The sequence below is a fragment of the Brienomyrus brachyistius genome, chromosome 15 (genome assembly GCF_023856365.1).
Source record: "Brienomyrus brachyistius isolate T26 chromosome 15, BBRACH_0.4, whole genome shotgun sequence".
NCBI classification, from domain to species: Eukaryota; Metazoa; Chordata; class Actinopteri; order Osteoglossiformes; family Mormyridae; genus Brienomyrus; species Brienomyrus brachyistius.
Genome location: NC_064547.1, coordinates 5,489,948 through 5,506,662, shown reverse-complemented (window position 1 = coordinate 5,506,662; position 16,715 = coordinate 5,489,948). Strand labels below are relative to the sequence as shown.

Below are 16,715 nucleotides of genomic sequence, written 5' to 3'. Positions count from 1 at the left end.
CTCAGGGTAATCAATTAAGCACCACCTGAGCATGTAGATGCTGCATTATAAAACCTGCATTATAAATGCAAGGCTGCTGTGCTGATCAGGGGCAAAGCGAAGGCATAGTTCTGCTGTAGCACAATTTGTCTCCTAGCCACCGCCATTACCTCAGCACCGCACCCCTGCAGCATGCCCATGTTGCACTGCTCCTCTGACGAGCTGTGCCCATTACTCTCATTCTGGGACCAGGCGTAGGTCAGAATTTTACAGAAAGAGCATTTCTGCCCTACGCCTCACGGCATGGAGGAGAAAAGCCATCCTGGTGAAGAGCTGTATGGTAGGCGTAGGGTTCACTCTTTAAGCCCCCCACTGAGAGGCAGGGGCCCAGCCTGTACGAGGGCCAGAAGGCATGCATTTCTGCTAGAGACGGTGCCTCTCACAGCGCAGGGAAGGCAGTGAGTAAGCTGATACAGTCCCCCATAGGCAGCTTACATCCTCAAAGGCAGGGAAAAAAAACTGATCATTGTCCAACACATTAAAAAACTCTCCATATAAATCTCTCTGAATCTATGGTGGTTCAAATAAGGCAGAATAAAGTCTATACAATCAAGACAAGAAAAAAAAAAATACTATTGGTATGCAGGCTTTAATTACAGTCCATGGTATTTAATTATTTAATAATTCTAATAGTATAATTACAAGGGGATGAATTATGTGGATGCAGCAGAAACTGCAGATTAAGGAGTCAGAATAAGGAGCTCCTCTAGCAGAGCAGAGCCAGCAGCGTCCCGCCAGAGCAAGAAGCCACACGATGGGGAATAAGTCGACGTGCCGAGCAGGTTAGAGACCGGCAGCCAGAGGCGACCCGCAGCAGTTCCATGCGTGTTCGGGTTCACGTTTGGGCTCATCCTCCTGTGCCTGCGGCACCAGACGGTGCACCGCGTTATTCCGGCACACAGCGCTGTGCTCTCACGCTGGCACGGCGCACGGATGCACCTCCTACAGCCGCCCGTTTACCAAGCGCCCCTGTGTCACGTCTGAGGATGCTGACAGTTTGCCGAGCCACTTGGCATGAATAAATATGAGCTTGCTACAGCAACAGATATTAATAAGCGTCTTTCAAGCACAACACATTATTTCCTGAGGTACTTGGGATTCTACCAGCAATCTACATTACGTTTATAACAAAAAAAGGGACATTTTATTAAGTAGCAGTTAATGTTGGACAGCTGAATACAAATGAGTCAGTAATTAAATGCAAACATCTTTATGTAAAAATCAACATAGAAGAAATATAGTTATCTTCTCCCCTATAGTCTGAGCTCCGACAAGCTCCCCGGACAATCTCACATGCAAATAACAAGTGCACTGAAGTGGAAATGTACCTTAATCACACCCAGAGATGATTCAGTGTGTGTGCTTGGTAGGTAGGTGTTATAGGGTTAAGTCCACAAAGGAACGATTGTTACACCCCACTGTGAACCAAACCAGGAGAAACAAACAACACGCTGTATTGTACAAGTCCCAAAAAAAGGAGTGGAACAAAGCCACAGCGAGCGGAGCCTGCAGACGTGGCCCCGACCCACTCTGCCCTCAGATGACCTGAGCATGTCCCAGCATGAATGGGTCCGTGTGCCCTGGGGACGCCAACCCATGCTAGCTTTGGTGCTGCCCCCGAGCGAGATGCCTTACCCAGCCCAGAAGCGTGGTCGCCGCTCCCTCTGCATGGGGCTGTCCTGTTCCCGTCACCTAGCTCTCCTGTCCAGCCTTCCCCTCCACGCACCTGCAGCTCAGTGTCGACACGCAGCCCTCCTTAGTTTGCCGGCAGCTTCCGTCAGCTCCTGGGTTTCCCGTTAATGACAGTGTAGCCTTTTCCCACCTCACCGCACTCTCCCCCCTAGTCAGTAATTGCTTCACCTGCCTCTACCTCTCACACGCGCTCACAGAAATGCCAGCGCTCCCTTTGTCTGCAGAAATCAGCCCCCGGGGCTCAGGATGCAATGTTGCTCGTTTGGGAGCGGGGGGGGGGGGGGGGGGGGGGCGCTTGCTCCGTTCACCAGCACTGTGGATACGCCTCCCTGTTTTAGAGCCCGCGAGCCTGGTCCTGCGCTGCCGGTCTGCCCTGTTGCAGTGGTTGGTTCTCTGCTGCTTCAGCTGTTTGGCTTCACAACTCGCTCTACTGATGGACAGAAGACTTAGGGATCCTCTGACAAGTGCAGGAAGAAACAAAAGGGATGAGAACTAGTTTGCTGGCCTACCTACCCGACAGGAAGCAAATTGGAAAAATGCCAGGGACTGAGGCTTGCTTTTGCATCTGAAATTGCATCAAGCTTCAAATCAAACATCCCAGTACAATTGTGTACAGTTTTTTTTTTTTATAAAATACATGACATATGCACACGGTCCCTTTCCCAGAACACCATACCTCCCTCTCAAAAAGAGCGGATCCCTCAATATTTGGACAGAAAACTTTTCAATGGAAAGTCCTTAGTATCTAGCAGTACTGTACGCATCCAGGATTTTACAGAAACACATTTTTCATTAAAGTAGGAAAGAACGACTGGGTCAGCAGATTGAGCCACAGCTGAAGATTCCTGACACTATCCTGCCTTTTTTTCCTCTTTTCCATGACATTTCCTTGCATTATAATTCAAGATTAATATGCAGTTCTGTAAGATACAGAAAAAGGAGAAATGGCCACCAAGAGCAGATGCTTCTGTGAACAGAGGCGGGAGAGTGAATGCAAGGGGGAGACCTACTTTTGAGAAACAAAGGTCATCTTCTCCTTCTCAGAGACCGATGCTTCCAGGTCCCCCACTGCAATCCTCCAGTGGTCTATGTAAATCAGTTTATCAGGCTGCCATGGTAACTTCCCAAGTCACTGAGCAGGCACGGGGTCGTTGGGGTCTGACGTGTCACCTGACAAGTAGCTCTGGCTCAAAAACAGCAGCAATTTTCCTTGACATTTTCAAACAGCCACTCTGAACCCCAACCGCCAGCCCACACACCCAAAGTTACTCCGGCATGGGTAACCAAGGAGACGGCCAAATCATCAGCATCACCAATCAAGAGGGACGGCAATATGAAAGAGGCAAAGGCGATCCTGACTGTGCTGCTCAGCAATAACCCCTGAGAGGCCCTTCACGAATCCAACATGATACAGCCGCGCACTCTTCAACTCTTCGCGTGACCTCAGTAAGCATGGACAGACAAGCGTGCGAGGTCCTCCGGGAATGAAAATTTTGAGAATCGCCAGAGGCAGCATGTGGCCCGGATGCTGGAGAACATTTAGGTCCCTGTCACTCTGGTCACTCCCCCTAAATCACCAAGGAGGGTTCCGGAATAAAGGAGCATGTGGGGCAATTCGCTCACGCACACGCTCGCTCGCTCACTCACTCGCTCACTCACTCGCTCACTCACAGCCTTCCACAGAGAAGCCTTTTCTTCCATACGCCAGCCAAGTAGCAGGTGTACTTCTCTCTTTTGTGCTTTTTCTGCTTCACCAAGGGAAAGGATGTCAAATTTAAGAAAGAAAAAAAAAATAAACTCTCATCAAAAACTGGCAGTATTTCCCTACTGGCTTAATGCAGATGTCTTGAGCAGACGAATGTCAGATAAAGGTTCTTCATTATCTCTCGGCAGGTGCATTTGTACTGAGGAACACGGGTGTCAAGCACATTACTCAGATTGCAATGTTCTCCTTTAATTAACGACCATATAAATTTCATCATGGGTACTGAATACACACTTTTCTTTTAAAAATAGCCTCAAATACATGAAGAATGAACCAGTAATGCTAATATTAATTACGAACCTAAAACGATCTTGTCATCCTGTCCGAGCCTGGTGCCTTGAGCTACCAGCGACAGTCTCCGGACCCTGTGCACGCCATAACCCCGACAAGGATGAATGAACAAGAAAACGGACAGATGGAAAATGTCTTGTCTAACACGTAATATGACCTCCTTAGCCAAAATAAAACTGCATGAGACGGGAATGGTGTCACCATAGGGAACAATCTAGATGACACTGTGTGTGCCCTGTGGTGGACTGGCATCCTGTCCAAGGTGTACCCCAGCCCTGTGCCCTATGCTGCCTGCACCACAGTGTGCCACCTTAACCCTTACTAAGAACACCTTCGAGCATCTCCACACGCTGACTGAAACCGGCAGCTATACCCAGAGATATAACCAGCAGGAGCAGCTGCTGTTGAGTCTCAGAAGGGGGGGCAGGAACGAGTCGTTAAACTGGAAAAACCCCAGGGGAGCAGCGCACTGCAGGCCGCCACTCTCTGGAAAGCTCTAACCGCCACGCGCTTCGACGTGTCTCTCCCCTGTCAGCTCAGTTTGATGCGTTGTCCCTGTGAGCACATGCACAGAGTGCAGGCACCAACCCAGTGGAAGGTGCTGTGAAATTACAAGTATGGCACCTAAATTTAAGCTGCTATTCCGCAGTGAGAGTGCCGCATTACCGTCAACTTGTCAGCACGCCGGCGGAGAGCAGACCTGCCCCATTCGTATGGAGAAAGCAGTGGGATGGAGCTGATGGTCGAGCCCTTTAGTATGAGCAGGATAGGTTCAGCTCAGAATGAGGCCACAAGGGCATAGAAGCGTGTTGAGCAGGAATAATGGAAACATACTCGAGAACAGCAGTGGCTATGACAAACTACACAGCAACGAGACAATCAGCAAGCGTGAGAAGATTCAGCTCTCAGACGAATCACAACTGCTGCTTCCCCACATCTATCAGTCCACGGGCAAACAAAGAGTATGACTGTGCATGTGATTTTGCCGACGCAATGCGCCCCATCAGCGCAGAACTGAGAGTTTTATACGTCTTATAGAAAATCTACCTTCGTGCTTTCTGTGCTAAATCTTTAACGAGTGACAACTAATGAAATATGCATGGAAACAGTGGGGGAAACGGCCCACTTATGGACGAACCATTTCAGAGGCTCGGTGTCCCCTGGCTCGCAGCAAACGGCTCTGCCTTTCAACACTAAGGGTGAATAAGAACAGCTTATGTGAAAGGGGCTGAAGCAAACACCACCGCAGCTCTAATGATGGCATCTTATGACACCTGCGTATTTCAGCAACAAACTGATGCATCATGTGCGGCATACTCCGCAACCACGGCCATGAGAAAAAATTAAAGAGCGGGGTATGGTGGCTCAGTGGGTAGCACCATTGCCTCACACAAGCAGGTTTGCAGGTTTGACTCTGACATCAAGGTGTTTGCAACTCCCAGCAGTGCATGGCTTTTTCCTTTTCCACTCCAAACACATGTAGTTGGGTGAACTGGCGCATGTAAACTGCCATTAGCGGTACCCTGTGATGTGCTAGCATCTGTCTCTCATAGGATTGATTCTGGACCCACCTCCCAGGGCCCTGTATTAGATAAGTGGTGCGAAATGCTACTAGGTTTAAGGGCTTGCTACAATTAAAGGACATACAGAATTGCTATTTTTCTGCTGGTGTTTACTTCACCACATACATATGACAAGCTATGGTTAACATAATCAGTGTCACACGTTACACTATGCCTTCACCGCTAGTCCTGAACGTGGAGCGCATGCTGAATTGTTGGATGCCTCCACTATGGAGGTTTCAGCCCCCCATCCCACCACGTTACTGTGAGGCCTCAGCATCCTTCCTCATGCAAATGGGGCCAGGTGTACAGCTCTCCATCTTACAGCTGTCAAGTAATAAACTCTACACAAAGCCTGGAGGCCACACCCTCTTAGTTGATCCCATTTAAGTTAAGAGAATGACGTGTCACATGAATTAAGATCAGGTATATCAGGTATCAGCCAACTTCTTCACTGTTGCGGATGGCAACATGAACATTATAATCATGTAAAACAAAACCATTCCCATAAACCCTGATCTATCAGCTGTGAATATATGCACTTAACTACCACAGTAACACAACTAGGCTACTGACATTGAAATGCCCTTATACTATGATTTAAAAAAATTAATCTAAACAAGAAACAAGCATTTTGTGATATTAGTGTTATATCTCAAAAGAGCTAATCATAGACCTAGTTTGACAGCTTTTGCTCCAAGCTTTAAAGGAATGATCACTCAATTCCACAGAAAAAAACGTGGCTCTAGATAAAACAAAGCCCAGAGCCATTGTCAACATTTACTGACATCCTGAAATCATAAACACCAAAAAAAGAGCGGTTTTAGGCTCCTAAGAGCTGTACCTGTTATAGGGGCAGAGCAGAATAAAATGCATGTAGGAAGCAGCCAGGAGTTTGATATTGTACATAAGGCATGCAGAGTTAAAATGAAAATGTAATTATAGAAGGCTGCACATTCCATGAGTTCCCATAGCATTACAAACCTTCAGTATAAATGGAATCTTGGACAGACAGACAGACAGACACACACACACACACAAACAAACACAAACACTGTACAGTGCTAAAAATGTACATAGGGGCCAAAGAGTAAGTTTTACAGACCGAGGACACAACAAAGCCCACTCCCCCCCTTCCATACACCCCAGCAACTGTACTTGTCCGAAACCCTCAGATCGGATGCATCATGAGCCCACCTGAGCAGCCCGCCAGCTCTATGCCAAGCCGGGCACACCAAGGGACGGCACGGCCCTCCACACATACACCCCAGCACAGGTGTCAGATAGTGTGCTGCTCTGGTGTGCAGGTTTACTGTGGGCGTTTTGTGTGTGGGTGTTTCCTTCATGGTCTCGGTGTAGCAATCTGTGAGAACACTTTCCGTTATAGGCATATGATATGTCTAAAAGGTTGTTCAAGCATATGTGGTGAAGTAAGAAAGCAGAGGGTATGTAAACAACACACCTAAATAAACCATCCCCCACAGTTTGCATTGATGGTCTATAAAACCTGTAGGAAAAGGGGTAGACTGCTCAATATAGTGAAGCTGAGGCAAAAACTAATGCATGTCATTATCAACTGTAATTATTTTCGTAATTGTAAGAAGTTGTCTGAACCCGAAGATTAATTTTCAAATTATATACTTTGAGGTTGATACTTCATTTGCAACATGAAACTGGAAACCATGGAAAACGTGTAAACACTTTTGCGGAGTTTAGACCCAATTTCATTAGTAAAAGTGAAATCACATTGTATTTATAGTACCGAGGGACAGCAGATATGATTAATTTATCTGGTTAATGTTAGAGCGTTTATACAGAAGAATCCAGCATAGAACCAAGCTTGATGCTGATCGGAAGCAGGGCCCTCTTTGAAACTCGAGTTGCATCTCCTAACATCCTCTGCTTCCAGGCACAACCACGACCATAGCTGAATCAGAAGTGATGGATGGATGGATGGATGGATGGATGGATGGATGGATGGATGGATGGATGGATGGATGGATGGAGTCTGAGTTCAGACAGAGCTTCAGGGAAGAAAAAATACCATATACATTTAAAAAGTAAAACCTGGTTTCCTTGACCATTTATTCCACTTAAATAGATATGTCAGTAGTTGCTGGAGGCTGTAGGGCAATCGGAAACACAAGTCTTCTTCCTTATATCCCAGGGAACATCAGAGATGATTCATTTTCTCCTCCACTCCATAAAGAATATATCCAGGAAAAAAAATTACTCAGGTCAAACTGCTCAAGTTGCCAAAGCTATCCGGACTGCAGACAGTGCGGCGCTGAGAGAGAGAGAGAGGGGTGAGCGGTGCTGAAGAGGCACAGGAGTTGCGACTGGGAACTGATGCTTAAAAAAAATACACCAAAATATGCTTAAAAAACGTACCAAAGAAGGGATGTGACAAGGGTTAGGGCTTATCAGCTCAGTCTTCCATGGCAGCAGTTAAGGGGATATCCTGTACACATCCCTGGTTGCTCAGCTCATATAATTAAACTCTACCTGCCAGCATGAAAGCCATGACTTCTACATGAAAAAGAAAATGACAGGATTTACCTGCGGATGGGTGCAAACAGGTCTTTACTGAGCCACAGGGTTATGGAGCCCTGTATAGACCAAGGGGACCAGACGTGATTAAATTCAAGTCCACATATTGACAGCGCAAACAGCTTTGCTAATGAAATGTTGCACTGGAGACTTCCTTCAAGAAGATCCCACTGCCATCCACTCTCAGACCATTGGCATATGAGTGGAGAACATTAGCTGCCCCGAACCTGCTCCAGGTGAGTGCTACCTTTAAACAACTGCCCACCCTGGGTAACAACATGCCCGGTTCAAACTTGTTCTATCTATATTTTCTCTGTTATACTCATTGCGAAAAGTTTGCCAGGCAAACAAGAGGTGGTTTTAAAATGTGAAAATGGTTGCTCAATAAAACTATTCGAGCCTTACTTTCAAAAAGGTTCTGAACTATTCCAGCATCCTTTCTAATGAGTGCCACATACAGAGCCTTAATGAAATAACACTGTGGAATCAAACTCTGTGGATATAATGTCAGGCAGCATATATATGCATGCATACGCTGTAAAATATGCATTTATAGCACAATCAAAACAACACTGTTGGTTAGTCAATGTATCACAGGATATGTAAACAAATACACCAACAGCATTTGGAGGTGGATTTAAAATGTGAATGATTACCTAATTACCCCCAGTCATCATTCCACAAAAGGTAACTCAAAATGCCAATGACTGATCTCTAGAAACATTTTGATATGTTGAGTAAATGATCACTATTAGGTGAGTCTCTAGCACTGGAAGCACCACCAGAACCAGTTGACAGCAGCCAACAAAGTACACAAAGAACTGGCGTTGAGATACGCACAAGCATTAGAAAACAAAGAATAACATAGGAGACAATCAGAAAAACTTCGAGACCTTGCATATTGTTTTAGAGGCATCCCCCTGAGGCCCAATTAGAGGGTGCTTCCTGCTTTTGGGGGCAAATGAGAGCCTCTCCCTTTGTGCCCTCCTCCCACAGCGAGATGGAGCAGAAGTGGACTGGGATGCCCTCTTGTGGCCCCATTGTATCCATAGATGTATATTACTACACTGGTGCTAATAATTGTATATGAACTGAGCTATATCAGCTTATTATCCTTGCCTGAACTGATCTGACACATGAAATATAACCCTAGTCTCATTAGTGAAAGCAAAACAAACACAGACACATACAGTTACTGGTCAGCACAGACACACTTCTGAAAGATATTTCTCTTTAAAATAACCACTAATCTCCTTGTATAAATTCCTGGTATCACACATAAGTGACCCTGACTGAAAGCATATAGACAAAATTATATCAAAAAAGAGAAGGAGAGATGGAACGAACTGACTGGCGTGAGTGTGTTTATTTCCAGAGACTGGAACATTAACTATTAGTCAAACACCACAAAAGACGAACATCGGAGACTTTGCAGAGATGGCTGGTGGCATAATCTTTATAAGTGCTGGTAGAGACTGCTCATGGCTGTCACTCACAACTCTCTAAAGAATTTGATATGAAAAATCTGATCTAGTGTCTGTGTATCCCTGACAGTGTTGGGAGTGGGATCACATGTGACACTCAGAGCAAGCAGGACCCCATCCTCATCACAATTAATCACTAACTGCAATTTGGAAATTAGCTTCTGCCACTGGTCTAGAAGAGGAGTAAAGTGAAAGAACAGTGAGCATACTGCTACACTGCAGACTCTATATTAGCAGTAAGGAAAGCAAAATAAGGAAAGCAAAGGTTGCTGTAGTATTAATATCCATAATCGCTGCAAACTCTACATGGACCAAACTAGAGGGTCTTTGCAGCATAATTTAATAACTGCAATTATATGAAATTAGGCAATGGAGGACTGGTGGAAAGGTTCAGTCGACAATGAAAGGGGCAAATATTAAAGAGACAGAACACCAGACAAAGAAGCAGTGATCAACCACCATGGTACCGTCACATACACACTGCTCAGCCATAACATTAAAACCACTGACAGGTGAAATGAATAACATTATCTTGTTACAAGGGCATCTGTCAAGGGTACCATTGCTGTACATATTAAGCTAGTGAACAGTCAACTCTTGAAGTTGATGTGTTGGAAGCAGGAAAAATGGGCAAACATAAGGATCTGAACGACTTTGACAAGGGTCAAATTCTGCTGCCTAAACAACTGGGTCAGAGCATCTCCAAAACTTTTGTGGAGTGTTCCCAGGTATACATGGTCAGTACATACCAGCAGCGTTCCAAAGAAGCTCAACCGGTGAACCTGTGACAGGGCCATGGGCACCCAAGGCTCACTGATGTCCATGAGGAGTGAAGGGTACCTCATTTGGTCCAATCCCACAGAAGAGTTTATGCCACCTATAATAGAAAGGTGTCAGAACAGACAGTGCATCACAGCTTGCAGTGTATAGGGACTGTGTGGCAGCAGACCGGTCAGTGCCCATGCAGACCTGTCCCCCGCTGAAAGGACCTTCTATGGGCAAATGAGTGTCAGAACTGGACCATGGAGCAATGGAAGAAGGTGGCCTGGTCTGACGAGTCACGTTTTATGTTACATGATGTAGTCGGCTGGGTGTGTGTCATTTACCTGGGGTTAGAGATGGCTCCAGAACGTACTATGGGAAGAAGGCAAGTCAGCGTAGGTAGTGTGATGCTCTGCTCCATGATCTGCCTTGGGTCCTGGCATTGCATGACCTGCATAAACATTGTTGTAAACTAAGTACACCCCTTCAACTGTATTCCCCAATGGGAGTGGCTTCCTTCAGCAGGATAATGCGCCACACTGCAAAAACTGTTCAGAAATGGTTTGAGAAAGATGAAAAACGGTTCAAAGCTCTGACTTGGCCTCTAAATTTCCCATATCTCAAGCCAATCAAGCATCTGTGGGATGTGCTGAACAAACAAGTCTGATCCATGGAAACCCCACCCTGCAACTTAGAGGATTTTAAGGATCGGCTGCTAACGTTTTGGTGCCAGGTACCACAGGACACCTTCAGGGGTCTTGTCGAGTGCATGCCTCGATGGGTCAGAGGTGTTTTGGCAGCACGAGAGGGATCTACACAATATTAGGCAGGTGGATTTAATGTTCGTTATCTCTGATCTGTGTAGAGTTGGTTGTAAGCGTCCAATTAATCCAAGCCACGCAATTTCACTTAGAACCATTATCTAAATAATTATATCAATATATATATATCATATAAATATAAATGAAGATTATTACAGCTCAATAGAATCTCATTGCATGAAGTTATATTAGGACTCCCTTATAAATATAAAATTCTTTAGTAATCAATAATCCACACATAATAGTGGGTCTAATCTCATTTAAATAGCTTTACTTTTTGCTTGAAAAATTCTCCTTTGAATTAAAGCTGGTCAAGGCTTTATTGTTTGGATTAATTTCTCTTTCATCAGAACACATGTAACCACAACAAATTCTCATAAAATTCTCATTTGCGTGGAAGCATCACATCGCATACCCTGGCAAGTCTGTAATGAATTTAGCCCTCCCTTTGTGGGTCTGTACTTCAGATGTGCACTCTGTAAAAAAAAAAAAAAAAAAAAAAAAAAAAAAAAAAAGGGTAAAAATGCGTACCTTTGCTTGTCACTGGGGCTGTACCCTCAAGGGTCTGCCAATTGTACCGTTAATACATAGCGAGTAACTCACTGACAGCAGCACTTACAGCTGCCTTGTCTAGAGTCGCCTAACAATAATGTACATAGTAAGCCAACTGGACAAGCTAGCTAAAATTCGACTGCAAATAGGTTTGAAGTGATATGATAAAGCCACAAACAACATACATACAGGGATGCCAACTCTGGTCAGCTGGTAGGCACGAGGTTTTCAATTAGAAGACAAGTCTGCACGCGTATTTACATGTATGTAATCATTTTATTTCCTTGTAACTATTCTGTAGATTTCCCCACCTACCCCCAACGTTTTGGTGTAGCTAGTTTTTAGGTTTATAATGGCATAATATAGATTTGCCGTAAGATTTCTGGCGTGAGCGCGAGTTAAAAAGCGCTAGCGTCTCACCAGAAACGTGAGAGTTGGCAAAACTGAAAATAACTTATCTCTCTTTCTACAAATTACTAAAGAATAAATTGAATTGATTTATTTCTTAATAGGCTTAAGATGCCGATATAACATGATGCCGTTACTAATTTTTGCGCGCACTCGTTCTGTTGCCGAGGCAATTCCAGCCACTACGTCCGCAGTTGTTAACGGCGTTAACTTTGTAGCCAACCTGCCACGAGAATGCCCTTATATGAGCTTCGCTATGATTGACTACGCAAACTAACGTCGTTAAAGGAGTTATAAAACGGGGGAAAGTTGAGTCGATAAAATCAGTATGCTGTTATGGTAAGTATTGTACACGATTCAAGAATAAGTAGTGTAGCATAAATATCGTTATAGCACTTCATACGTACTCAAATAAAAGTACTAGAATTTTAAACTACTTTAATGTAGAAATTCTAGGAGGGGGGGGGGGGTCCGGTTCAGTAACTAGAGTATTTGTGGTTTGTTACTTCACATCCCTTACATTATGTACAGTCGTTAAATATAGTGTGTTTTAATGTGAGATGTTTTTATTTTCAAATTTTAATTAGTACGAAAGGTGAATGCAAGTCCCAGGGGAGCAGGTAAGCGCTGATCACCCAAGCGTGTACAAATAAAGGTGTTGACGCGAAGTGATCTCTATATATTAAACAACCCCCATGCCAGATAACACCATATGCCGCCCCTTACACTTACAGGAACGTAGTATTCCTGCAGTAATGAAACAGATCTCATTCCTTACTGTGTTAGGGAGTCGGAAAAGCGGTGTTGCATCAAGCAGGTCTGTGGAAGGAAATAATACATGGCCATAATAAACGATAATCGCGTTCCTAAAAAAGACTTTAAAATAGAAGAGAAATGTCTATTACATTGAACAACACTGTAAATGATGGAATACTCTGCAACTTGGACGACCGATCGAGGAAGTTCTCTCGATTAAAAAGATTCATATGTCTGTGACTTATACCGATCCGATTACGAGCTCAGATTAATAGTTCCGCAAAACAACAACTTTTTGAATTATCAAAATTGCCAGAAAAAAAGGCTTAAATGATTCATAGAAATCAAGCACTTTAATTATTATTCACAATAGTGGTGAGTAAATGGTAATGGAAACCATTGTCGAGTTACGGTGATTACAAAATTAGTTTTAGGTATGGTCATTAGAGATTTTTTGTGGTAAACAGCCAAGATAAAGATGAATATTAAGGAGAAACAACAGGAATCATGAACACACACCCAACCGGTTATACATTTGAGTGTCATTCATATTAAAATGAATGCATCCTCCATTATTATAGACGAGTGCTAAGAATCAAAGAGAAACCTATGATTTCATTTTCTGTGGTGAAGAAAAAGAGTGAATCATGGGTCTTTCTGGCACACAATAAATGAAAACCCATATAGGTAACGCTTCATCATCAGTCAGTTATCACTGGCTGTGACACATACTTTGGGTCTTTCTAAGTTGCATCATTTGTTATTCATTTAAAAAACAAGAAACCGAAATGTATGAGTGAATGTCGTGTAAATTTTAAGTGGGTGCTGGCCAGCATACAGGGGGGGGGCAGGTCCAGAATCTCCTACGGTAAAGCGTTTTAGGTTTCTTAACAGTACCATCAAATACATTATGAGTAGTAATGAAATTCTGTTTCACCAGCCTTAGAATCAGTGAAGCTGTGACTTTGGAGAGTGATATGAGAACCTATGGCTGACCTAGAGCAGTCTCTCTCTCCTTATCATTCTTGTATTTAACACACAGTGGCAGATTAGCAAAGGGTTATCAACCATCTAGCAATGCCATTGGTAACTCCCTCTGGATGAAGGGTTCGCTTCTGATTGGCTCCTCAAAAAGAGAGGTGCTGATGCAGTGAAATGATCTATCGATCGTGGGACCCAAACCTGCAGGATTAAGACTTTGGGGGTGATATTGCGAGCAAGAGACTGACATCCCCATGCGATACATTTCCAGGGCCACCTGCTCATAGCAGCACAGCTTTGAATTACATTATGTGCACTGGTTGGCAATTATTCTAAAAACTGCTCTGTACTCAGCTTGTTTTTGCGAGGCAGAGAGACTCTCACACACACAATACCCAGGGATACTTCAGCAGGCCTCACCCCAGCCCACCCAGACAGAAATCCATTCTGTCTAACAGAGACTGGGATTTGCATTGAAGCCTTACTCCAGCAAACCAAAAACAACATACTGATTGAGCCAATTTTCTCATTATTATACTGCAGGAGGGGCACCTTGTGAGGGAGGAGCCAGTACACTCATTGCCTCAGGGGATTCAAAAGCGTACTATTCCTGCATCAGCTGGGGGCTGCGATAAAATCTCTTACTGTGCCCTCGTCCCTTTAACCGCACACCCAAATACAGGTACACACTGCCACATAAAGAGCTAAACCATACCCACGGTAAAGAATATATCTTTATTGTGTGTCGATGCACGTCTAACAGCACTGAAGTCCTCACCGGAGGTACATGAGAATTTGGAAACCCCTCAAGGTTTGCCAGTTGCTTTACTCTTGAAATGTTTGATGGCTAAAAGGAAAGTCTGTTAAAACTCATCCAAACCCCCCCCCCCCCCCCCCATTTCTCAAGCTAGAAAGGCGAGATTATAATGATGGAGGCCTGAGGAGCAGCATGGCTGGATAAGAAGCAAGTGGAAATGGAAGACTGTGGTTAATGAATCCTGGAAACCACTGACGCTAGGTCCAGGAAATCTACGTCATCTGATTAAAACAAGGTTTTTCCACCGTCTCATAGGCATTTTTACCAGGGGTGCAATTCCACCCCCTACTGGCCAGATGAAAACATTCAAATATTAAGTTTAATTATATTGTATATATTTCAAAATATGGCTTGTGTTAGTCACATCAATGTGCAATGACACTTTTTGAAAATGTAATTTTTTTACAAATTTATCTGAATGATTGGCTGGTTTGGCTCTCACCTTCAACACCTTTGGAGAAAAGCCTAGAGTGGCCTGTGTACCAGACAGGACAGGCCACATTCAGCTGGTGGCTGATAAGTGATCCATCCATCCACATTTTAATTACAAGCACTGAGAACACCGTTCTTTGATCAAAAGCATCAGGCCTTGTTTGCACTCTCAGATATGCTATATTCAAACGCACTGTGGAAACTGTTTTCAAGCCAGGCCTTTTTACAACCACTGAAGTTTTGATCAGGTCAAAAAAATGGTTATATTCAACTGTTACAGTTATTAAATCTCGGATCGATTTGCCTCCAGGATCTCCCGTCCACTCCAGAAGATATCTGGCCCAAATTTTAATTAATTAATTTATTTTTTAACACACCATGAACTGGTCTGCAGTAATCAAAGGGTTGGGAATCCATACTCTACAGTACCTTGAAATTATTGTTCAATCCCCCCCCCCCCATCTTACAAAAAACACAAAATACCTTAGCAACAAGACAGAAAGAGAACTGGAAAACTTTAAATACAATCCAGTTTTATTTCATGTGGACAGTTCAGCTTCAAAATCAAACTGAATATTATGACAAGACTTGATAAAAGGCTTATAAAAAAAATTATTTTCTATTTGCACAGGTAAGGGGGTTACAGGGTCAGATAACCCCCAGCTCCAAGGATGCTGCATGATAAGGGCCTTGGTCAAAGGCCCACAGACATGTGACTGTTCTGCTGAGGTCAGGGCACAAACCGGAGATCTTTTGATCATGGGCACAGAGATTTAGCCCGCCGAGCTGCTCGCCAGTGTCTGCCAGCTGTTCAGAGTGCATCATCGAACCACCGTCTAAAGCCACAAGCTCTTCGGGGTCCGATTAGAAGAAATGAACAAATCATCAGGCACTAATATATCAAAGATGTTCTGTAAGGCACTTTTTGGAAAACTGTATGGAGTCTAGATCTTAGACCCAAGTTACACAATGAACATGGAGTAAAATTCAGATGAGACTTAGGGTGAGGTGGAGTTTCAGTGGCAGCTACACTGGAAAACAGGGGCTAGATTCACCCTAGTGTCAAGCATAGCCTATGGAAACGGCCTGATATTCTTCAGGGCCCCATCATTGTGAGACTGGCCAAAGCACTGAGTCAGACTAATGCTTCCCAATTGCACTCCAACTCTTACTGGTGACGAGATCTCCAGCGGACACCTGTCACCGAATAGCAGGAAAGCCGACTACTCTGCGCGTATAAAACATTTAATCAAAATGTGCGTTTCACAGACAGTCATACGTTCCATGGGAGCCCCAGAAATCCTTGGAGAGATTATAATCCAGAAAGAGCGCACCAAAGAAAAACAGCATGCATCCTTAAATAAATACTAGATGAGGTACTTAGAACAAGCTTAATACAACATTATTCACAAACCTTCTGAGAACAGATCTGCTCTGTATATAAAATAGTTCTGAAATATCCATATCACTGGCACATGTGTTAAGACAACCAATTAACATGTGCCGGTATGGCAACAGAACATAGCAAATCTTCAATAACCCAATCTTTGAAAGCCACCATATATAAAAGCTGACAAAGTAACCCAGACTTACCAAAGTTGACCTCACACTTCCTACTAATACTCATGGATGAAAACTCACACTGATCTAGTTTCCCTTTAGCTGCAAGCAGTTCCGATGGGGAAGACTAAACTTCACAGAGACGCATTACCATGCATTTCCATAAGATTTTTATGGCATGGTCCTACATTAATTATCCTGCTCAATTATCCGTCTAATTACGTTACAAATGCTTACAGGGTC

General features: G+C 44.0%; 1 protein-coding gene across 3 annotated transcripts in view; it reads right to left on the bottom strand.

The window, feature by feature from the left end:
* lingo3a (leucine rich repeat and Ig domain containing 3a) overlaps positions 1-16,520 on the bottom strand; it is a 42,494-nt gene extending 25,974 nt beyond the window's left edge. The window contains exons 1-3 of one of the 3 annotated variants that reach the window (XM_048977558.1): positions 16,506-16,520; positions 10,490-10,596; positions 10,133-10,260 (exon numbers count right to left, since the gene is read on the bottom strand). The gene's annotated coding sequence lies outside the window, so the exon portion shown is untranslated. Of the gene's footprint in view, positions 1-1,674; positions 2,128-10,132; positions 10,261-10,489; positions 10,597-11,381; positions 11,445-16,505 lie in introns of those variants that run through there. The other 2 variants (XM_048977557.1, XM_048977556.1) reach the window with 2 other exon arrangements.
* Positions 16,521-16,715: the final 195 nt, after the last annotated feature.